The 24,902-nt window shown below is 34.0% G+C and overlaps 1 protein-coding gene across 5 annotated transcripts in view; it reads left to right on the forward strand.

Moving 5' to 3' along the window:
• TRIQK (triple QxxK/R motif containing) overlaps positions 1-24,902 on the forward strand; it is a 93,249-nt gene that overhangs the window by 58,881 nt on the left and 9,466 nt on the right. The window lies entirely within an intron of this gene.

Consider the following 24,902-nt stretch of genomic DNA (forward strand, 5'->3'; position numbering starts at 1 on the left):
TGGAGAAATATCTTTTTTATATGCTCCAGGATAGGTTATATAAATTTGGAAATATGACTTTCTGGAATGTTTATAAAACTCCCTAGCAAAACCCCTGTCTGAAGCTTTTTAGATGAGTAGACTTTTAACTACCTTTTTTTTCCATCAGTTAATAGATCTATATTTTCAGCCAATTTGGGTAACATATTCAGTGATAAAGTTGAATGGAAAATATAGAATATATTCATAAACAGTTATGCATAAAATTCTTTTAATATTTTAAAATTATAACTGTAATTTCTGTTTTTAATTGATGTTATTTAATTTTACTCTATCTCTTTTTTCATCACTTAAGATTTGTTTAAATTTTTTAGACATCTTAAAGAATTAGCTTCTGTTACTAGATTTTATTATTTCCTTTTCCATAATTCTAGTGTTGTCTCTGATTTCCTTCATTGTAATTCTTTAACTTGTCTCTTTCTTTTATAATTATTTGAGTTGAATTCTTTGCTATTTGCTTTACAAACATTTTTTTTTACTAATGTATTCATTTAATGGATCAGTTTTCTTCACTACATTATTGGCTCTATTATATTATTTTAGAGCTTTCTTGAGTTATATACAGTTATCCCTCAGTATCTGCCAGGGATTGGTTCCAGGACCCTCTGAAGGTACCAAAATCCATGGATGTTCAAGTCCCATAGTTGACCTTTGTATTAATGGCTCTGCATCTATGGATTCAACCAACCTTGAATTGTGTGGTACTGTCTGTATTTACTGGAAAAAAATCTTTCTAAAAGTGGACCTGCATGGTTCAAACCCATGTTGTTCAAGGGTCAACTATGTATATATATATATATATATATATATATATATATATATATATATATATTTCAAATTGATTTTTAACCTATTGTTTTCTGTTCAGAAAATGTTTTTAGAATAATGTTAGTTTTTGATATTAAGCTCTTCTCTATTGCTTACTATATATATGGTCAATTTTATTAACATTCTCTCTGTGCTTACAAGGGATAGATATCCTCTAATATTGGGATGCAGTACTGCTTATATTAATTGTGGTGTTCAAATCTCTTTTGTACTTAATATGAATGTATGAGCTGTCATTCTGTGAGAAAGAGTAATTGATATATTCTCACTAATTCCATGAAGCTGTCAATTTTTGTAATTCTGTCATTTTTTACTGTGTATATTTTGAGGTTGTTTTTGTTGCATAGCATTTCTAAATTGGTATATATTTCTGATAATTATTCCCCCTTTTCTATTAAATCCTGGCCTTTATAAAGTGCTATTATTTTTCTTCAGAAAATCTTTTTTTGTCTTAAATTAATATTAGTAATGACCTTTCTTTTGTTTAGTATTCTGATTGACATTTTTGTTCCTACCCTTTTACTTTCATCTAGACTTTAATGTTATATTTTATGATTTTGATACAGCCTAAGAATCTTTGTTTTGGGGCAAGCAAATTTAATCGTATATTATTTACTGTGAAAAAGAATCTAAATATATTTCCACAATTTTATTTTGTATTTTTTATCTGTGGCGGTTTTTCCTTGCTAATCTCTACCCTAACCTTCTTTCCAAAAAAAAATTGGATTGTCTTTTTTTCTTTTTTCTTTCAAATTTTAGTTTTACTTTTCATTTCTTTCTCTATTTTCTTTTTTGTTTTTTTGTTTGTTTTATTTTTTCTTCCATCAAATGTTATCTGGTATATTTGACCTAGTGAAAACTAAAGTGTATCAATACTTTTATTTATCCTAAGCAATATAAAGATTTTTAACTCTTTATATCTGATTACTTTTTCCTGTTGTTCTTGTTGTTGTGTGTATTACTTTCTCTCTTGTTTTCAACAGGATAATAATTATTATTTTTAACTTTTTAATCACCAATAATTACTTAGATCTAACTTTATGTTCGCTCTCTTTACTAACCACTACCTCTTATATTTTACATCTTCCTCCTGGTGAAGTTTCCTTGTTCCTTTTGCCTGAATGCAAATATCTATTAGGGAAAAATTCCTCTGTCTCTGCTTAAAAGACAATATTGTTGTTACATTGTACTCACACTTGAATTATTGTTTCAGGTGTTTCTGATGAGAACTCATCCATTAGTCTAATTGTCATTTCTTTTTGGTGTATTTTTTTTCCTGTCATTAAGAATTTTTTAACATATTTTTCAACTTTAATTTAATGCAAATATTTATTTTTATTGGTAAAAAGAAAAAAAGGGAGTGGGCTTCAGAATTGCTGTGATTCTTCATCCTGTGGATTCTCGTCTCTCTTAAGTTTCAGAAGGACTTCAATCTCTGATTTTTTTTTGATAATGACTATCCTCCTCTCTAATCTCTCCTTCTGGAATTCCTATTATATATAAGTTCAGTCTTCACATTATAGCATCCATATCTCTTAAAATCACTTTTATATTTCATATCTCTGTCCTACTCTGGGTTACTTCTCAGATCTACCTTCCCTTTGACTAGCATTCACAAATTCTTTTTCTCTCTCTCATTTATTTATTACTATGTTTATCTTGCACCCATAGATGTATCATTTCAGTGACCTTTTTTTTGTCCTGGGTAAAAAGTCTATTTAATCATTTAAAAACTCATTCTGTTTTTATTCTGTTCCATAATTTTTTCCTCTTTAATTATTTTAAATAGCAATTTTATATATTCTTTCAGGTTTTTAAAATTATTCCTTCTTCTTATGGTACCAACTTCCCCATTTGTTGTATTGGCTTATTTATTCTAGGGCATGCTGTTTTCTTCTTTTTCTTTCTTTTTTTTTGATCCCTCTGTGCTTTATGGTTCTGAGTTTTTGTGTATGTATTCAGCTTCAACAGAGGTTTGTTTTTGTTTCTGTTTTCTCCCTCTGTGAGAGTCCCAGCAGTCTGAATTATGAAATATTCTTATGGAACAGTGTTCTATTTATTTATTGACAATGGGGATTTTGTAGATTTTGGACTATTATTTTGGACTTATTTCTTGGCCTAGGATTCCTGCAATTTGGACCTCATACCTTGTTCTGGGTCTAACAGTATTAAGATTTGTATTTCTCACAGGAGACACATCTCTTTTCCACACCCAGAGCTTAGAGGAAGCAGAAAGATCCCTTGCTATTTCTCCAAACAAGCACAGAATTATTTTTTGTATGTTTTGGTCAGTCCTTTGAGAACCTCAACTTTATCCATATATCTCACAGTGGCACTATACAGACCTGGGCCTTTAAAATCTAATATGCAAGCCTCTTGACGTCTAATACAGGCACTAATATGACCACCCCGACTTCTGCAACCAGGGCCACTAGGACATCAGCTGGAACTAGCTGTCTTGCTTTGAGTTTTTTCCTTGTTTCTGGCATTTGAACATTTTCTCTATTTCCTTTATTTTATAATAAATATATGTATGTATGTGTGTATGTAAATATGTGTACATCTAATATTAAGAGCTTTATAGAATGTTTGTCTGTTTGTTTGTTTGTTTTTTCCTACTGTTTCTATGTACTTATATCAGAGAAGGGTCCATCTCAGCCCACTCTACCATGTTTTCAGAACTGGAAGTCCTTTTAACATTTAACTTTGCTGATTGCACATACCACTTCCTTTCTACCTTGTTTAAGTATTTATATTTTTATTTGTACCTACTAGGACTTAAACATTTTTGCAGGCAGAAGCTCTATCTAATTTTTGCATCCTTAATGATCATCCCTCATGATAGAAGGTACTTAATAATTATTTGTTAAAATAATCAATAAAACAATCTCCCTAATTCTTAGGTAATTAAAATTCTATATGCCCTTTGTTTAACCTACTGTTTATATTATTTATTATTTTGTAATCTCTCTTGAAATAATAAGCAGTATCTTTAACTAACTTGAAAACTTATTGATACATACTGTTATGTAATTTTTCTGGAGTTTGTTTCTTATCTTCTGTGTGATACTTTTTGTTGTTTTCCTTTAATTTTATCTCTGTATCCCCAAGGCCACTTTACACATAGCAGCTACTTAAAAAAAATGTTTGTTGATTTTTTGGGGGGTGGGGGAGTGGTGGTTAAATACAAACTAAAGATTGAGATACTTTATAATACCTTTTACTTAACTACATTTCCCTCTGTTGGGGAGGAAGAAACTTTCCTCTATCCTTCTAGGTTCTTCTGTCTGGTCTAAGAATTAACTTGATATGAGACAAATTAATAGGAGAAAAATCAAACAAAAGTTTAAATAACATGTATACATAGGAGAGACCCAGGAAAAACTGATTAACTCACCAAAATGGCTGAAACCCTCACCTTAAATACCATCTTCAGCTAAAAATAAAGGAGGACTTGGGGGTAGTAGTTTGGAATTTTAAAGGAAAAGAAGGTAATTCACATGCAGATGGAAAGCAAACTTTTGGTAAGCAAATGTTTGCTGGGCCCTGCAGAGATAATTAAACACAGAGTTCACTGTGATCTGTGGGCACTGATGAGTTTCACCCACCACACCCAGCCCCTATTCTTGCAGATATCGCTGGTGATAGCTCTATTTTTAGAACAAGCTACCTAAATTTTTTAAACAGGAGAAGGTCAAAGTTTCTTCCTGAGTCTTTTTGGGCCTTGATTGTTTTAAGCTCAAAATAATCTGCATGCCAAAGAGACATTTTGGGGTGGCAAATTTTGCTCCCCTACATGTATAAGTTGCTCTCCATATATTAAATTGTTGCTTGGTTAACATTTTTAATGTATTTTTCTGGGAAGTTAATTTATATCTCATAAGCAACTTGTTGCATTATCTTTGTAGAAACCCAAAGTAAAGTATTTGTTTCTTAGTACTTAATGACTTAATGTGCTGTTAAATGGTGATGTGTCCTTTACAATGTATGATTAATGTTAAGTTGTTCTGTGCAAGCACTGAAAAATTATCATTGTTTGAGTTGCCTCTATAACATGATTTTAAAACTTTGTGTGAGATTTTTGTTTCTGAGGATTAATTTACCAGCTTCCTCTATAGCCCAGATATCCCTCAATAATTTTAAGAAAAATACTATTTTCAAATTTACTTTTATAGATACCTCCTTTTTCTAAGTAAATATATGGCATCATTTTGTATGACTAACTAAGTATAAAAGTGTACAATGCTGATGAGAATCCATTAGCTCCGTATTTTTTATTGTGTTTCTGGTTTTGTAATAATTTTCTTTTTATCAACTTGATGGATTAAAATTTTAATTATATTTTGCCTGTGACTACACAATTTGTGATTTTATTCATCTTGCAGCTATCAAAATGCAGACTTTTTGTTTACTGGCATAGCTACTGGAGCATGCTATAGAGTTCCATAAGAAAGACTATTGAACCTTGCTCTTGCAAAGTGTTTTCTATAGTTATTTGTAGTTTGTAATATAGTAACTAAAAATTGTGTTCATATAGTAGTTGGAAAATTACTTTATATGCCAAATAATATTGTTCTTTTACGTGTAATTATGGTAATATGAGAAAAGTAAGATTTCAAATAGCATTTTGCTTTCTAAGGAATGGAGGAGGGATTTGAAGCAGTTGAGAAATTATTCTAAAGACATTGTAGGAAATATAAAAGTCTTTATTGTTGATTAGCAAATTTTATTATTTGTCAGTATTTTTGGCATGTTGTAAATAACTCATCTTCCAATAATTCAGTTGAGTAATTAAATTTAGATTGCAAATTTTTCTTTTCAAATATTTTGACTCATCTCTTCACTTTTCTATTGTATCTTAATTGGTGTGGTCTATATAAATGGACAATAAATTATATATCTTTGTTATAGAGATCAGACAGTGAATAGAACTTGGTATTCATCCCAGACAGAATTATGATTGAATGTGTTTGCAAGATTAAAGCACTGAATTTACTTTTTTCTAATTAAAGGCAATTAAAGATTTCCAGACACAAATAAAAGACAATGAATTGAGGAATAAGTGTAGGAGCAAGTCCATTTGCAGGTGAAAAGATATGCCTTTGAAGCAGAACCAGCTGTATTTTCATTGAAAGAATAACAGTTGAGGAAGCTTTTCTGCATGTGCTTGCTTGATAGCATAATGTACTCATAAGCAGCTTATGCAGTATTCAGAAAATAACAGTGCATTAATTTTTAAAGCAGCAAAAGCAGAGGAAGAGCAGTACTGCCACATGATGATAATGAGTGTGGCTACTGTAAAGTCTGCTGTTCTAAGAAAGAAAAAAAAAGTGAGCTTCTGAAAAATGAACATTTATAAAACAATAACCAGATATTCACATGATAATGAGCTTAGGCCACAATATCAACAAAAGGCAAAGATGCAGTCTTGTTTCTGGGCAAAGCTAAGGAATTAAAAAGCCAAAAGCCAAAAGCAGTTAAGTAATCTATTTTATTAAACTAAGGAAACTGTCAGTAAAACTGTGGCACAGTTAACACAGACTGTTACTTTAAATATAAAATAATTCATGGCATAAATGTAGGTTTTTATGTCAAATTAAATAGAGCATATAAATTACTCTATTCTTTCCTAAATTAATGTAATATGAGGAATGGAAAATGATAATATTGAGGTAACAAAATATGACCTTTATTAAACATATGTTCTTATATCTACCCATGATTCTTTATAGAAACAGTGCCAATGCTAAAGTTAAATATATTTTAATTATACTGAATAAGAAAGGCATTTTTAACATATATAACATGTACTGATTAGAAATTATAAATGAAAATGGCTTTTTAAAGTATTCTGTTTAAAAAAGCAGACACTACACAGATTGTTTGCAAAGTATATATAAATAAAAATTATGAGAATGTAGGTATTATTTTTGCTATCAAAAAATTCAGGCATAATTCAAAAATTCTTTTGCATCAATGTTTTCTTTTTAGTTATTATTTTGCTCTTAGTTGTTATTTATAATCCCTGTTTAAGACTTGAAACAGGAAATTCTGGTGATTATGTACAATGAGTTGTCAAGTATATGTTTTCAATTTATATTTAACAGGAGAAATCAGAGACAGACTAGTTTGTTTTGTTAAAGTTGCTTGAATTGGGAACTAAACACATATTATTAGGTGAATCTTAGTTTTTTGTCATTAGAAGTAACTTGAGAGATAATCTTCTGGGGCACAAGGATGATTAAAATGATCCCAAAGAAAAGTATACATTCCACTTTGCTCTTAGTTTTATAAAGTGTGAGCCAGGGCTGGAAATAGCCGTGAATCCAGAGTGAAACAAGAAATAAACTCTTATTCTTCTCTTATCTCCTGGAATCAAGAAGTAATCAATTAACCTCTCTCTCTCATTTTCATGTTATTTCAAGTTGGCTTTCTGTCCTTTATCATGAAAACAATTCTGAAGAGTATCTAAGAAGATCCTCAACAACTACACAGATATTTTCTAACCAAGCCAGGGACTGTTACTCTCCAAGTCTAGGATCTAAATTAATATTTAGTCTTTTTATTCTTTCTTCTTTTTTCTATTGTAATCCAGCCTAAAAGATGAGAAGGAAATATTTAAATTTTTATAATGTTCTTTAAAGGAGAAATTGGTTGTGTAGAGAGTATGGACAGTACACTCTAGGACAAAGCGAAGAACTATAGGTTCAGGTTATCATGGTCAGTATTCTAGCTGGTCATAGTAGTTATAATTTATGACCTTCATTCTCCAATATTCATTCCAGATCTTATCTCTAGCAAGAATCTTAGTTTGATGAGCCCTTTGCCATTAGTGGGTAACACAAATCTTCGTTCCTGAAGTTTCTAAGTGATTCTTCTTGTTATAAAGTCACACAGTTGACCAATATTTTAAATAGATATATGTGTTTATTTATTTATTTTTAACATTTTTATTGGAGTCTAATTACTTTGCAATGGTGTGTTAGTTTCTGCTTTACAACAAAGTGAATCAGTTATACATATACATATATCCCCATATCTCTTCCCTCTTGCATCTCCCTCCCTCCCAAACTCCCTGTTCCACCCTTCTAGCTGGTCACAAAGCAACGAGCTGATCTCCCTGTGCTATGTGGCTGCTTCCCACTAGCTATCTATTTTACATCTGGTAGTGTATATATGTCCATATATACACTACCACTCTCTCACTTTGTCCCAGCTTACCCTTCCCCATCCCCGTGCTCTCAAGTCTAGTAGGTCTGCATCTATATACCCATCTTGCCCCTAGGTTCTTCATGACCTTTTTTTTTTTTTTTTTTTTAGATTCCATATATGTGTGTTAGCATACAGTTTTCCTCTTTCTGACTTACTTCACTCTGTATGACAGGCTCAAGGTCCATCCACCTCACTACAAATAACTCAATTTCATTTATTTTTATGGCTAGTAATATATCATTGTATATATGTGCCACATCTTTTTTATCCATTCATCTGTCGATGGACACTTAGGTTGCTTCCCCATCCTGGTTATTGTAAATAGAGCTGCAGTGAACACTGTGATACATGACTCTTTTTGAATTATGGTTTTCTCAAGGTATATGCCCAGTAGTGGGATTGCTGGGTCCTATGGTAGTTCTATTTTTAGTATTTTATGGAACCTCCATACTGTTCTCAATAGTAACTGTATCAATTTACATTCCCACCAACAGTGTATGAGGGTTCCCTTTTCTCCCCAACCTCTCCAACATTTATTGTTTGTAGATTTTTTGATGATGGCCATTCTGACTGGTGTGAGATGATATCACATTGTAGTTTTGATTTGCATTTCTCTAATGATTAATGATGTTGAACATTCTTTCATGTGTTTGTTGGCAATCTGTATATCTTCTTTGGAGAAATGTCTATTTAGGTCTTCTGCCCATTTTTGGATTGGGTTGTTTGTTTTTTTGATATTGAGCTGCATGAGTTGCTTGTATACTTTGGAGATAAATCCTTTGTCAATTGCTTCATTTGCAAATATTTTCTCACATTCTGAGGGTTGTCTTTTCATCTTATGGTTTCCATTTCTGTGCAAAAGCTTTTAAGTTTCATTCGGTCCCATTTGTTTATTTTTATTTTTATTTTCATTTCTCTAGGAGGTGGAACTCTCTCATAGAGTGTTCTGCCTAGGTTTTCCTCTAAGAGTTTGATAGTGTCTGGCCTTACATTTAGGTCTTTAATCCATTTTGAGATTATTTTTGTGTGTGGTGCTAGATAGTGTTCTAATTTCATTCTTTTACATGTAGCTGTCTGGTTTTCCCAGAACCACTTATTGAAGAGGCTGCTTTTCTCCATTGCATATTCTTGCCTCCTTTATCAAAGATAAGGTGAACATATGCATATGCGTTTATCTCTGGGCTTTCTATCCTGCTCCATTGATCTATATTTCTGTTTTGGTGCCAGTACCACACTGTCTTGATTACTGTAGCTTTGTAATATAGTCTGAAGTCTGGGAGCCTGATTCCTTCAGCTCTGTTTTTCTTTCTCAAGATTGTTTTGGCTATTCAGGGTCTTTTGTGTTTCCATACAAATTGTGAAATTTTTTTTCCTAGTTCTGTGAAAAATGCCAGTGGTAGTTTGATAGGGATTGCATTGAATCTATAGACTGCTTTGGGTAGTATAGTAATTTTCACAGTGTTGATTCTTCCAATCCAAGGACATGGTATATCTCTCCATCTATATGATCATCTTTAATTTCTTTCATCAGTGTCTTATAGTTTTCTGCATACAGGTCTTTTGTCTCCTTAGGTTGGTTAATTCCTAGGTATTTTATTCTTTGTGTTGCAATGGTAAAAGGGAGTGTTTTCTTAATTTCACTTTCAGATTTTTCATCGTTACTGTAGAGGAATGCAAGAGATTTCTCTGAATTAATTTTGTATCCTGCTACTTTACCAAATTCATTGATGAGCTCTAGTAGTTTTCTGGTAGCATCTTTAGGATTCTCTATGTATAGTATCATGTCATCTGCAAACAGTGACAGCTTTGCTTCTTCTTTTCCGATTTGGATTCCTTTTATTTCTTTTTCTTCTCTGATTTCTGTGGCTAAGACTTCCAAAACTATGTTAAATAATAGTGGTGAGAGTGGGCAACCTTGTCTTGTTCCTGATCTTAGTGGAAATAGTTTGTTTTTCACCATTGAGGACGATGTTGGCTGTGGGTTTTTCATATATGGCCTTTATTATGTTGAGGTAAGTTCCCTCTATGCCTACTTTCTGGAGGGTTTTTATCATAAATGGGAATTGAATTTTGTTGAAAACTTACTCTGCATCTATTGAGATGATCATATGTTTTTTCTCCTTCAATTTGTTAATATGGTATATCATTGATTGATTTGCATATATTGAAGAATTGTTGCATACCGGGATAAACCCCTCTTGATTATGGTGTATGATCCTTTTAATGTGCTTTTGGAATCTGTTTGGTAGTATTCTGTTGAGGATTTTTGCATTTATGTTCATCAGTGATATTGGCCTATAGTTTTCTTTCTTTGTGACATATTTTTCTGGTTTTGGTATCAGAGTGACAGTGGCCATGTAGTATGATTTTGGGAGTGTTCCTCCCTCTGCTATATTTTGGAAGAGTCTGAGAAGGATAGGTGTTAGTGCTTCTCTAAATGTTTGATAGAATTCACCTGTGAAGCCATCTGGTCCTGGGCTTTTGTTTGTTGGAAGATTTTTAGTCACATTTTCAATTTCAGTGCTTGTGATTGGTCTGTTGATATTTTCTATTTCTTCCTGGTTCCATCTCAGAAGCATGTGCTTTTCTAAGAATTTGTCCATTTCTTCCAGGTTGTCCATTTTATTGGCCTATACTTGCTTGTAGTAATCTCTCATGATCCTTTGTATTTCTGCAGTGACAGTTGTTACTTCCCCTTTTTCATTTCTAATAATATTGATTTGAGTCTTCTTCCTCTTTTGGATTGATCCCTTGATCGTTATGTAGTGTCCTTCTTTGTCTCTTGTAATAGTCTTTATTTTTATTTTATTTTATTTATTATTTTTTTTTGCGGTACGCGGGCCTCTCACTGCTGTGACCTCTCCCATTGCAGAGAACAGGCTCTGGACGTGCAGGCTCAGCATCCATGGCTCACGGGCCCAGCCACTCCGCAGCATGTGGGATCTTCCCGGACCGGGGCATGAACCCGTGTCCCCTGCATCAGCAGGCGGATGCTGAACCACTGCACCACCAGGGAAGCCCAATTTTAAAGTCTATTTTGTCTCATATGGGAATTGCTACTCCAGCTTTCTTTTGATTTCCATTTGCATTGAGTATCTTTTTGCATCCCCTCACTTTCAGTCCATATGTGTCCCTAGGTCTGAAGTGGGTCTCTTGTAGACAACATATATATGGGTCTTGTTTTTGTATCCATTCAGCCAGTCTATGTCTTTTGGTTGGAGCATTTAATCCATTTACATTTAAGGTAATTATTGATCTGTATGTTGTTTTGGGTTTGTTATTGTAGGTCTTTTCCTTCTCTTGTGTTTCCTGCCTATTGAAGTTCATTTAGCATTTGTTGTAATGCTGGTTTGGTTGTGCTGAATTCTCTTAGCTTTTGCTTGTCTGTATAGTTTTTAATTTCTCCATCAAATCTGAATGAGATCCTTGCTGGATAGAGTAATCTTGGTTGTAGGTTTTTCCTGTTCATCACTTTAAATATGTCCTGCCACCCACTTCTGGCTTGCAGAGTTTCTGCTGAAAGATCAGCTGTTAAACTTATGGGGATTCCTTTGTATGTTATTTGTTTCTTTTCCCTTGCTGCTTTTAATATTTGTTCTTTGTATTTAATTTTTGATAGTTTGATTAATATGTGTCTTGTGTTTCTCCTTGGATTTAACCTGTATTGGACTCTCTGTGCTTCCTGGACTTGATTAACTATTTCCTGATCCACATTAGGAAAGTTTTCAACTATAATCTCTTCAAATATTTCTCAGTCCCTTTCTTTTTCTCTTCTCCTTCTGGGACCCCTAATTCGAATGTTGGTGCATTTAGTATTGTCCCAGAGGTCTCTGAGACTATCCTCAATTCTTTTCCTTCTTTTTTCTTTATTCTGCTCTGCAGTAGTTATTTCCACTATTTTATCTTTCAGGTCACTTATCCATTCTTCTGCCTCAGTTATTCTGCTATTTATCCCTTCCAGAGAATTTTTAATTTCATTTATTGTGTTGTTAATGAATGTTTGTTTGCTGTTTAGTTCTTCTAAGTCCTTGTTAAACGTTTTGTATATATTCTCCATTCTATTTCCAAGATTTTGGATCATCTTTGCTATCATTATTCTGAATTCTTTTTCAGGTAGACTGCCTATTTCCTCTTCATTTGTTAGGCCTGATGGGTTTTTGCCTTGCTCCTTCATCTGCTGTGTGTTTCTTTGTCTTCTCATTTTGCTTAACTTACTGTGTTTGGGGTCTCCTTTTCACAGGCTGCAGGTTTCGTAGTTCCCGTTGTTTTTGGTGTCTGCCCCCAGTGGCTAAGGTTGGTTCAGTGGGTTGTGTAGGCTTCCTGGTGGAGGGGACTAGTGCCTGTGTTCTGGTGGATGAGGCTGGATCTTGTCTTTCTGCTGGGCAGGTCCACGTCTGGTGGTGTGTTTTGGCCTGTCTGTGACCTTATTATGATTTTAGGCAGCCTTTCTGCTAGTAGGTGGGTTTGTGTTCCTGTCTTACTAGTTGTTTGGCATAGGGTGTACAGCACTGTAGGTTGCTGTTCGTAGAGTGGAGCTGGGTCTTGGCGTTGAGATGGACATCTCTGCGAGATTTCCACCGTTTGATATTACGTGGAGCTGAGAGGTCTCTGGTGGACCAATGTCCTGAACTTGGCTCTCCCACCTCAGAGGCACAGCCCTGACACCTGGCTGGAGCACCAAGAGCCTGTCCTCCACATGGCTCAGAATAAAAGGGAGAAAAAAAAGAAAGAAAGAAAGAAAAAGATAAAATAAAATAAATAAAATAGAATAAATAAAAATGTTATTAAAATAAAAACAAAAATTAATTATTAAAATTTTTTTAAGTAATTAAAAAGAAAGAAAGAACAACCAAACCAAAAAACAAATCCACCAACGATAACAAGCACTGAAAACTATACCAAAAAAAGAAACACACAAACAAAAATAAACAGACAGAATCCAGGACAAATGGTAAAAGCAAAGCTATACAGAGAAAACAAACACAGAAGCATACGCCTACATATTCACAAAAAGAGAAAACGGGAAAAAAAAAGTATATATATATCGTTGCTCCCAAAGTCCACCTCCTCAATTTGGGATGTTTCGTTGTGTATCCAGGTATTCCTCAGATGCAGGGCACATCAAGTTGGGTGTGGTGATTTAATCGCTGCTTGGATTTAATGAGGCTGCTGGGAGAGATTTCCCTTTCTCTTCTTTGTTTGCACGGCTCCTCGGATTCAGCTTTGGATTTGGCCCTGCCTCTGTGTGTAGGTCGCCTGAGGGCATCTGTTCTTCACTCAGACAGGAAGGGGTTAAAGGAGCAGCTGCTTCGGCGGCTCAGGCTCACTGAGGCCAGTGGTGCGGGGGAGGCAGTGGTACGGAGTTCGGGGTGAGTCTGCGGTGGCAGAGGCCAGCATGGCGTTGCACCAGCCTGAGGCGTGCCGTGTGTTCTCCTGGGGAAGTTGTTCTTGGATCACGGGACCCTGGCAGTGGCGGGCTGCACAGGCTCCCGGTAGGGGAGGTGTGGATAGTGACCTGTGCTCGCACACAGGCTTCTTGGTGGCTGCAGCAGCAGCTTTAGCATCTCATGCCCACCTCTGGGGTCCGCGTTGATAGCCGTGGCACGCACCTGTCTCTGGAGTTCTTTTAAGCAGTGCTCTTAATCCCCTCTACTTGTGCACCAGGAAACAAAGAGGCAAGAAAAAGTCTCTTGCCTCTTCAGCCATTCCAGACATTTTCCTGGACTCCCTCCCAGCTAGCCGTAGCACACTAGACCCCTTCAGGCTGTGTTCATGCAGCCAACCCCAGTCCTCTCCCTGGGATCCAACCGAAGCCGGAGCCTCAGCTCCCAGCCCCCACCTGTCCCGGCAAGTGAGCAGACAAGCCTCTCGGGCTGGTGAGTGCTGGTCTGCACCGATCCTCTGTGCGGGAATCTCTCTGCTTTGTCCTCTGCACCCCTGTTGCTGTGCTCTCCTCCTCGGCTCCGAAGCTTCCCCCCTCCGCCACCTGCAGTCTCCGCCCGCGAAGGGGCTTCCTAGCGTGTGGAAACCTTTCCTCCTTCACAGCTCCCTCCCACTGGTGCAGGTCCCTTCCCTATTCTTTTGTCTCTGTTTTTTCTTTTTTCTTTTGCCCTACTCAGGTACATGGGGAGTTTCTTGCCTTTTGGGAAGTCTGAGGTCTTCTGCCAGCATTCAGTAGGTGTTCTGTAGGAGTTGTTCCACATGTAGATGTATTTCTGATGTATTTGTGGGTAGGAAGGTGATCTCCCTGTCTTATTCTTCCGCCATCTTCCAAATGGGGCTTCTTCTAGATGTATATTTACATACCACACAGTTGACCCTTGGTATCCATGGGAGATTGGTTCCAGGACCCCCATGGATACCAAAATCCTGATTCTCAAGTCCCTTATATAAGTAAAATGGTGAAATACAGTTGACACTTGAACAACATGAGTTTGAACTGCTCGGGCCCACTTATACACACACTTTTTTTTCCCAATAAATATATACTAGCGTACTACAAGATCCTGGGTTAGCTGAATCCATGGATGTGGAACTGGAGATACAGCAGGCTGACTATAAAGTTGTACTAGATTTTTGACTGTGCAGAGGGTCAGTGCCCCAACCCCTGCATTTTTCAAGGGTCAACTGTATTTGTGTATAACCTACCACATCTTCCTGTATACTTTAAATCATTTCTAGATTACAGTTGACTGTATATAAATTTCATTAAATTCTACCATTGGTCATGGTAGTACATGGGATTAACCAAGGAGTTCCTTCACATCTTTCCATATTCCTTTTGGCCCTCACTGTGTATTAACAAACCATTTTCTCCTTGATAGCCAACATCAATTATCCCAGCCAACACTGTGAGTCCCCATTTTACTGTTTACTCGTAGGCATGAATAATCCAAACTGACTGGGTAGCAGACTCAGCTTCCAATTCAGGAAAACTAATACTGTGTATTTTTTTTAGGTTACCTCTCTTTCTAGGTAAAGTACACAACAAAATGTACTACTTAAACTTTGGGCACTGGGAGGATTTCCCTTATAAATTGTGTTTTAGGACCACCTCCAAAGATAGCAGTGTACTTCCAGCTGGTGCAGCATATTATAATGAACCATCCACATACATTATTTTTTAACTACTAAAACAGTACACACTATTTTATGATTTGTTGAATTAGATAACCCCCAATTCATGACTGTTAGCTCAGGCCAGATGGTCCCTGAGTCTCATGACCAGGTAGTCCGTCTTCATCAGAGCTTGGTAGCAATCCAGGAGTTGTTTCTTAGCAGCTGTTACCTGTTGAAGGATGTATGGTGTTGTTCCAAAACCCTAGAGACTGCCACTTCTTTTTAATTGGGACCTGCTAAAGACTTGTTTCTATGTCTCAGTTAGCTTAAAGCACTGCAGGCTCCATTGACTATGCCATGTCATAAGTTCTAAGAAGTAGAAGAGCTTGTACAGCAATCTACCGGAGAACCTTTTATTGTACCATGTCTTAGCAGCTTTTCAGGTTCTTTACATATATAAAATATGCATGTAGATTAAAAAAATTAACAACATGAGCAACCATGTATCCATCATCTAGGTTAAATATTAGACATATACCAGTAGCTTAGATGCCTCTTTATGCACCTTCCCAATTGCTACACCCTCTATGCCTCTATCCCTGTGAGAGATAACCACTATCTTGATTTTGTATTAATTCCGTTTTATGAATTTTCTACCTAGATATGTGTTAAGCAATATATTTTTTAGTTTATGAATTTTATATAAATGAAATCATGCTGTATATGTTGTTATGTATCTTGCTCTTATTGAACATATTTTTAAGTTTTATTCTTATTGATGAATATTGATATAGTTCATTCATTTTCTATGCATTATAGCATTCCATTATATGACTATACCAATATTTTTCTATCCTACTCATTTTGACAATTGCATGATTCTCAGTTTTTTTCCTATGAATGCTATTATGATGATTCTATAAATATTTTCAGACATGTCTGTTCTTTGGTTCACATGTGCAAGAGTTTTTCTCTACAATATATACCCAGTAGAAAAATGTTGGATTATAGGTATGGATATGTGACATTATCAAGTAATGCCAGTTTCTTAAGAAGTTGTACCTATGTTCCCTTCTTAATGGTAGATAGAGCACAAAGCACAGCAAGTTGACCTTTTCTTCTTGGAGATAATGTTGACATGCTCTAAATCAGTGGACTTCCATGAATCAGATTTAGTTTATAAGTCTCTGTATTTTTGACACAATGTTCTTTCTTCTCCCAGATATAGACATAGATAGATATAGATAGATATAGATATAGATATAGATATGAATGAGGCATCTCAGGCAGTTTTCATGTCTTCTCCAGGGCTTATGTCTTATTGTCCTTGTGATATATTGCAGGTTGGTGAGGCAGTTAGTCTATTGGAATCAGATTATAGCATTAAATAGAGAGTTGATATAGTTTAAAAGCAGGTTTGTAAGTATACTGCTGTCCCTTCCAGTAAAGGCAGATAGCCTCTTGTGGTATCTGTGGTCAGAATTTAGAAAAATGCATTGGCTAGATTAATTAGCTAGTTGTGACCATGTGCAAAGGACATTTATATTCTGCTACGGTAAGTACAGTAAAAAAATTCTACATTAAGTTAATATTTAATTGTACTCAGTCTCCAAGACCAACTAGCCACAGTGAGGAAATAAATAGATCTGCGAAAATAATCGGTGTAACTGCATATTTTGGGGTTTTTTTGTGTTTTTTTTATAGTAATCTTTTATTTATTTATTTTTATATTTATTTTTGGCTGTGTTAGGTCTTCATTTCTGTGTGAGGGCTTTCTCTAGTTGTGGCAAGTGGGGACCACTCTTCATTGCAGTGTGCAGGCCGCTTCACTATTGTGGCCTCTCTTGTTGTGGAGCACAGGCTCCAGATGCACAGGCTCAGTAGTTGTGGCTCACGGGCCTAGTTGCTCCGTGGCATGTGGGATCTTCCCAGACCAGGGCTCGAACCCGTGTCCCCTGCATTAGCAGGCAGATTCTCAACCACTGTGCCACCAGGGAAGCCCGCATATTTTGTTTTTGATGATATACTCAGTTTCTGAAGCTTCTCCAGGAATTTGCATTCCCTTTGATTTACCATTTTAGTAAGCAAGGGGATTAATATTTCTACTTCACTCTTACTTTCAAAAGCTCTTACATCACATATCAGGGAACCAAGCTGAAGATCCTGCCTATTTCCAAGGTTATCATTTGAGCCTATATACTCAGATATTGACAGTTGGTTCTGGACCACTGAGCCTGACATCAGAAATTGAACTTTTTACTTTTATTACCTATTAAGCTCTCTTTCTGACTTGGGAGACTTCAGTGACATTTTGGCCTCCTCCAGAAGTTAGTGTTTTCTGAATCTTTATACTTAATATGTTCCCAGTATTTGGAATTCCTTCCACCAGTTATCCACATGACTTCCTCCCTGACATCATTCAAGTATCTGGTTAAGTGACATCAAATGATAATGTCAAGTGATATTACCAAGAAAGCCTTCCCTAACCACTCTATCTGAAACAATACATCTCCCTCCTTTGTTTTCTGCTGCTTGCCAAATGTATTCTTCTTTTTAGTGCTTTTCATTACCTAGCAAATTGAACCATTATTTTTGTTTGCTTATTATCCATCTTTTTACAAGGTTCAGGATAATAGGCATTTGGTCTGTTTTGCCAAACTATTTTATTTTCAGTACCTTGAACACTGTTTCTATATAGTGTAAGTGCTCAATAATTTTTAATGAATGAATGAAAGCACTGCTTAAGAAAATAAGATATAAAAATTCTTATGACCATAAGTGAACATTTTCAGTTATGCTTAGGTACAAGGTTAACTAAGAAAAATTATAATTGGTGATATGTCCTGATGTTACACTATTTGCAATACTATTCTCAGAGATTCTAGCAACTCTATCTGCTAACCATAAAAAATAATGTCTCATGCAAGCAAGAGTTTGGATACAGGTGAAAATAATAATAATAATAGTAGTAATAATATATCTATATATAGATATATAAACACATAGGTATAACTTTTTTGTTTCCTTATGGATAACAATATTTTGATACTTGCTAGCCAAAGTAACCTTATGTCAGAGATATATTGAGTACATGTATTGAGTACATTTCACAATGTGCTCAATAGCTATGTGTATATACTCATAGAGGTTTGATAATCAGTTGCTAATATTTGTTCAAAGAGCAATTTTATAGTACAGGTTTCCTGTGTGAAAATGCAAGCTTTAATGTTCCTTATTTTGAAATGCCCAGTTTTCAGCATTAAGTCCAGATTAATTTTGAACAAAAAAATTACTAAATTCTATTATAGAATAAATAGCAAAGCTCATACATTCTAAGTGTATTTTTCCCTTATATAAGTTATGGTAAGTCCAGGCATTAACATGAAAGTTAATATGTTTTATTGTTCCAAGTGCATTACTTAGCTGTATCATTAGCATATTTGGGGAAGGCCTTTTATATTTCTTCCCCAAAATGATCTTGGATTTTACATGCAAAGGGAGAAGCTTTATAATGAGATATTGACAGAAACACACACTCTCTATTAAGAATCTCAGATTGTATTGAAGGAATTTTAACTTTCAATGTCATGATTTCACAGAAATTTTCTATTTGTATTGGCAATATTAATAATGCAGTCATCTAAATATATATTTATTGTTAAGTCCTATACATAATGGATAATAGAATCTATATTCTTACTAAGCCATAAAAACAGTTTTCCATATCATGGAATTTTTACTAGAATAATAATTTTGCAACTTTATTTTAAACATACAAAAGGTGGCATTTCATTATTATAAATATGTCTCATAAGTTTAAGATATAATATGTAGTTATTTTAGAGAAAATCAAACAGAATGTTATTGCTGTTTTGATGAAGGTAATTGAGATTGAGGATTAAGAGTGACATTTGTCATCATTTATCAACCTGAACTTTGTTTTATTCCTGTACTTTGTTTTGGTTTTACAGTATCAAGAAAATTCTATTAATACAAATAAATAGTTACAATATTAATGTAACTTTTTAATAGTACAGATCTAGCAATTTAAGGATACTCTTCAACTAAACTGAACACAAAACTCTAATAGAGATGAGCAGTTAGAAATTTTATTCCAGAACTAAAACACAGGTATTATCTAAGGACAACCTGCAGTTTTTATCATGAATATAAAGTTTCAGTAACCAAAGTATAATAGTCCTTCTAACTATGCATGTGCCTCTCACTTTTTATTGCAAAACAGTTAAGCTATAATAAGAACATGCATCAAATAGGAACACCAGTGTCTTGTCTATCATTTTTAAGGAAAATGCATCTGTGCTACAATAGTATATTCACTTGTATAATTCTTTGTCTATGGACATTTAAAGTCCTGAATTATTAAAAGTCAACTGTATAGAAACAACTTTCCTAACCTATGACACATGTCCAAGAAGATCAAATATAAGTACAGCAAAGTCAAAAGAGATAAACATCAACTAGTAAAACTAGCACTACAAAGCAATGTACTGCTTGTTTCCATTATATTAGAATGTGAAATGTATTGGATTGTGCATGTTAAATTTTTTTAAAATGTAGAATATCTTTAAAAACAGGAAATTGAATAAAATATTGATTTGAGTTAGACTCTTAAATGTATATTTTGTAATCTCTTGGGAAACTATTGAAACATTATTCTAAGAAATATATCAAAATACAATATATGATTTAAACAAAATATTAAAAAATTTGCAAATAACTTAAAAAGGCATGAAAAGTGAAACAGAAACAAATCAAAAGAAACAAAAAGAAAACAAAGATAAAATGGTAGACCTAAATAAAAATACATTAATAGTTTCATTAAATGTATATGTTTAAACATACCAATGAAAGGACAGAGGATTTTCAGGTTGAAATTTTATAAACTGATGTAAATATAGGCTGTAGATAAGAAATTCACTTCAAATATAATGAGATTAAAGGTAAAAGGATGGAAGAGAAGCACTTCTTGAATGGAAAGTAAGGACCTCAAAAGTCTGCTCTTCTATAAAAGCAAGAACAATGACAAAAAATTGTCAAAATCAAATTTTTCAGAAATCTACAAATTTTCAAATATTTAAAACAGTGCAAAGAGTGTTTATTTGAGAAAAACAGCTAACTCTGAGTAAGAACATCAAGCTTTGTTTTGTTCAACTTGCCTTAATCCCGTCTTCCTCTCCTCAGCTTTGCAACAATAGTAGTCATGAAAAACAGCAGCCTGCAGTCACTGGAGAGGCCAAATGTGTTTGGAGCTACCCCAAATCCCATCCTCTGAGAACTATCACTATTTGGCATGCCTGGGAGCTTACTGAAAATCCCCATTCTCAGAAGTTGTCCTTATTTGACCTGACTTAGAGCTCATTCTGTGTGAAGAGTCCTTTCCTGATGGCATTTGGCAAAAACAATCAGTGGCAAGCATTTAACATCACGACTACCTGAGGCAGCATTACTAGTTGGGGCTAGCATAAGGCTGACCTAATATTGTTTTTAAAACTGGGCAATGAGATGTTCATAGTGTCTTTTTAAATCCCTGACATGGATTCTTGGGAATCTAGAAAGTCATGAACCTGTGTAGGACTATGCCATGTCCAGTAAAGACCTGGAAAGGTCATAAGCTCTCACTTTTTGCTGACCTTGAGGAAGCTAGCAGGAAGTGAAGGCTAATTCAGAACTATAAAGTCCTGTCAAAGTATGGAACACCTGTTTAACAAACCTGGAAGATTTTTTGGTTAAAGACATTTAAGAAAATACCTGTCTAGTTATTAGATGAACATTAAGCTAAGTGACTCCATATAACAAAGAATACAGACTCTACAGAATTAGACCATAAAAGTCACTAAACAAACAAACAGCAACACCAACAAAAGAAGAACAAAGAGCAGCAACAACAAATCCTAGGGGAAATCTGATTGGCAGAGTTGCCACATTACGTTATTTAACTGTTGCTACATAACACTATTTTGTAGAAAACTGTTCTCTACAAAAATTATGAAACACACAAAAAAATCAGCAAATTACAGTCCATACACAGAAAAAGAATAGAAAGCATCCCTAGACAAGTTCAGACCTTGGACTTACTAGACAAAGACTTTAAATCAGCCATTTAAAATATGTTCAAAAAATAAAGAAAACCATGTCTAAAGAATTAAAGTATGAGAATGATGTACCAACAAATAAAAAATATTATTATATAAATGTAAATTATGTATATAAAAGATAGAAATTCTGGACTTGAAAAAATATAATAACCAATATAAAAATTTCACTAGAGGGACTTCGCAGTAGATTTGAACTTATAGGAGAAACAGGGAACATGAAGAGAGGTTAATTGAGATTATCCAGTCTGAGGAACATGAATAAAAAATAATAAATGAGATATGACAAAAAATGAACACAGCCATAGATACCTATAGGAATCTATCTAGCATACCAGTCTATGCATAATAATAGTTCCAGAATGAGAAGAGGAAGAGAGAGTATCAAAAAGAATATTCAAAAGATAAAAACCTTCTTGAAATATGATGAAAATCTTTAATTTGTATATCCAAGAACCTCACAAAATTTTGAGAAGGATAAACTCAGAGATCCACACCTGGCCACATCATAGTCAAACTGCTGAAAGTCAAACATAAAGAGTAAATCTTGAAAGCAGAAAGTAAAAAGTAATTCATTATATATGATGTGATGAAAGCAAAAGAGTGTCAACCAAAAATTCTACATCTAGCACAACTGTCCTTCAAAAAAGTGAGAAATCAAGATGTTCTTGGATAAACAAAACCAGAAAATTTGTCAGTAGTACACCTGCCCTATAAGAAACACTAAAAGAAATCCTCCAGGCTAAAATGAAAGTACATAAGGCAGTTACTAGAATCCACAAACAGAAAAAATAAGTTAACACCAGTAAAAATAACTGCATAGGTAAATATATCTACAAGTGTTTTTGTGTACAACTTTCTTCTTCTCCCTGCTGACTTATGAAATGATGATAAAGCAGTACTTGAATGGAGATTTATACTTGTTAATGACTATATTAATAAAGAAGAAAGGTTTCAAATCAATAACTTAAATTTCTATCTAAAAAATTAGAAAAAAAAGTGGAAACTAAACTCAAAGCTATCTGAGGGAAGGAAATAAGAAAGATTAGAGTGGAAATAAACAAAATACAAAACAGAAAAATGGTAGAAAAAAATCGACAAAACCCAAAATTTGTTATTTAGAAAGATCAAGGAAATTGAAAAAACCTGTAGTTAAGACTAAGGAAAAAAAAAGAACAAATTACTAATACCAGTAACAAAACAGTGTAACTACTATCAACCTTACACATATAACATGGATTATAAGAGAATACTATGAACAATTAATTGTACACTAAAAAATTAGATAACCTAGATACAATAATACCAAGTGCTAGTGATGATGCAAAGCTATCAGAACTCTTATTCATTGCTGGTGAGAATGGAAACACTCTGAAAAATGGTTTGACAATTTCTTACAAAGTTAAATATATACTTACCATATGACTCAGCAATCTTACCCTAGATAAATGAAAACTTATGTTCACATAAAAACCTGCATACCTGTGTTTATAGTAGCTCTTGTCATACTTGCCAAACACTGGACATAACCCAAATGTACTTCAATGAATGAATGGATAAACAAGTTCTGGTACCTTCCTATAATGGAATACTAACCAGCAATAGAGAAGAATAAAATGCTGATACATACAACTTGGGTGAAATTTAAAGGCCTTAAGCTGAATAAAAGAAGCTCTTGTCACATTTTTGCTGCATTATTGAAAAGACAAAGCTATAGAAATGGACAATATATCAGTGGTTGCCAGGAATTATGGTAGGAAGGAGGGTGAGTTTAGAAAGTTAGTGCCAGGGAGTTTTTTGAAATAATGTAACTTTTCTATATCCTGATTATAGTAGTAATTACATGATCTATACATAGGCATTAAAATTCATAGAACTGTATACCAAAAGGAAAAAAAAAAGTTATATTCACTGTATGATAAGTAAAAAATAAAATATAATGAAATAATATAATAGGATCATATTGGAGGGAGGAAGCATAAATCAGTCCATCAGAAAGTGTGGAGATAGGGGAGAAAGCTTTTGTTACTTAAACTATGTCATAGGAAATTAAAATACAGAACTGTGATGAATGGTGTAATTGAGAAGAGAGAAACGAGATGATTGAGGTCCCATATTGGCTTTGTAGGCTCGAATTTCTCTCATATAAAATGTAATGAGCAATTGCTAAATTGCCACTTTTGTTATTGTATTATTGATATACCAAAATCAGATCCAATTGTATTTTAAAAGCTGTCTGCATATAAAATCTAGATTACATAAATGTGTTTTTTCCTGGGTGTAAGTATTCAGAAGGCAGGAGCTTCTTATTTTATATTTTTTTTACAATCATGTGCGCATAGGTATTTTTCATGAAGCCATAAAAAATTAAAATGTTAAATATCTTTTTGGGTATAATGGAGAGATCTGGTTTTAGTTATAAAGAACTTAACAAATGCCCCTGTAAACGTTTTCACTTAGTAGACTGAAACCACGTTTTGCAATGTATACTTTTGGATATCACAGTCAGCAAGGAGAATGCTACATTAATGACAGATGCACTTTTTGGAGAAGTATGAGGTGTGTAATAATTTTTAAAACTGTCTATTTATTATAAATACTGCTTCAAATGTTCATATCAACTTTAATATAAATTTAGAAGTATTATTCTTTAAGAGATTATAGGGCTTTAATTGAAATAGAACACATTACTTAACCAATGGCAAGTGAAGTAGAATGATAAAATCTCACTTTAACATTGACTCTTTTAAGCATATTTGAATCTGCTTTATGACAGACACATCATCCAGAATACTGCATATGTCTACAAAAAGCAGATTGGTTAAGATAATCTCTTTTTTTGTTTATTTTGTCCCCGTTGCACCCAGAGTTTATTATAGGGCATATATAACATAAGAAATGACTTCTTGGCTTCAAATCTATAATATTGAAATTTCTTTTTAGGTTCTCATTAGAAACTTGCTTTGTAACCCTGAGTGGAGACATTTGATGTGTCACCAGTTTCATTGCTCTGAACTGTTTATATCTCAGCAGGAATAATGACATGAATAGTTTGACTGTTGACATGTGAAATCAGAGTGAACACTTGTCAAGATTTTTTCAGCAAAATTAAATGTTGCTAATTTAAAATGGGTCAGAGTAATATTTTTCTGTATTTGTTCATTCCATAATTTAAATTTAGATCATTTGATATACATTTTTACAATTGGCTCATTTCTGGATCATTAAACCCCATCATCAAATAATATTTATTAAGCTGCTGCATGCTCATAGATCCAGAATGACTGCTATACCATTGCAGTTAAGGAAATAGCATACAGACTTCTTAAAAAAAAAAAGCTCTTCAGCCAAATAAATACTTTTATGTGTCTAATGAACACAGATATAGCATTTCTTCATTCTCCCATTCATTTGTCTCACTTCTCCCTGGCATTTCTAATTCTAAAAATCTATATAGAATTTTGAAGGTACTTTTGAATCATTAGCAAACACATTAAAAAATATATTGCACATTAAATTTTGATGGTATACTTTAGATAAACTGCTTTCAGATTTACTTCAGTGTGAGGAAGATGTGGAAATTAAAGTTAGCAGTTGTATTATTTTGATAGACTACAGGGGTAAGTTTTGGAAAGTAATTGATCTTTGAAA

This window comes from Monodon monoceros, unplaced genomic scaffold, assembly GCF_005190385.1.
Source record: "Monodon monoceros isolate NGI ecotype Baffin Bay Population unplaced genomic scaffold, NGI_Narwhal_1 Super_Scaffold_14, whole genome shotgun sequence".
NCBI lineage: Eukaryota > Metazoa > Chordata > Mammalia > Artiodactyla > Monodontidae > Monodon > Monodon monoceros.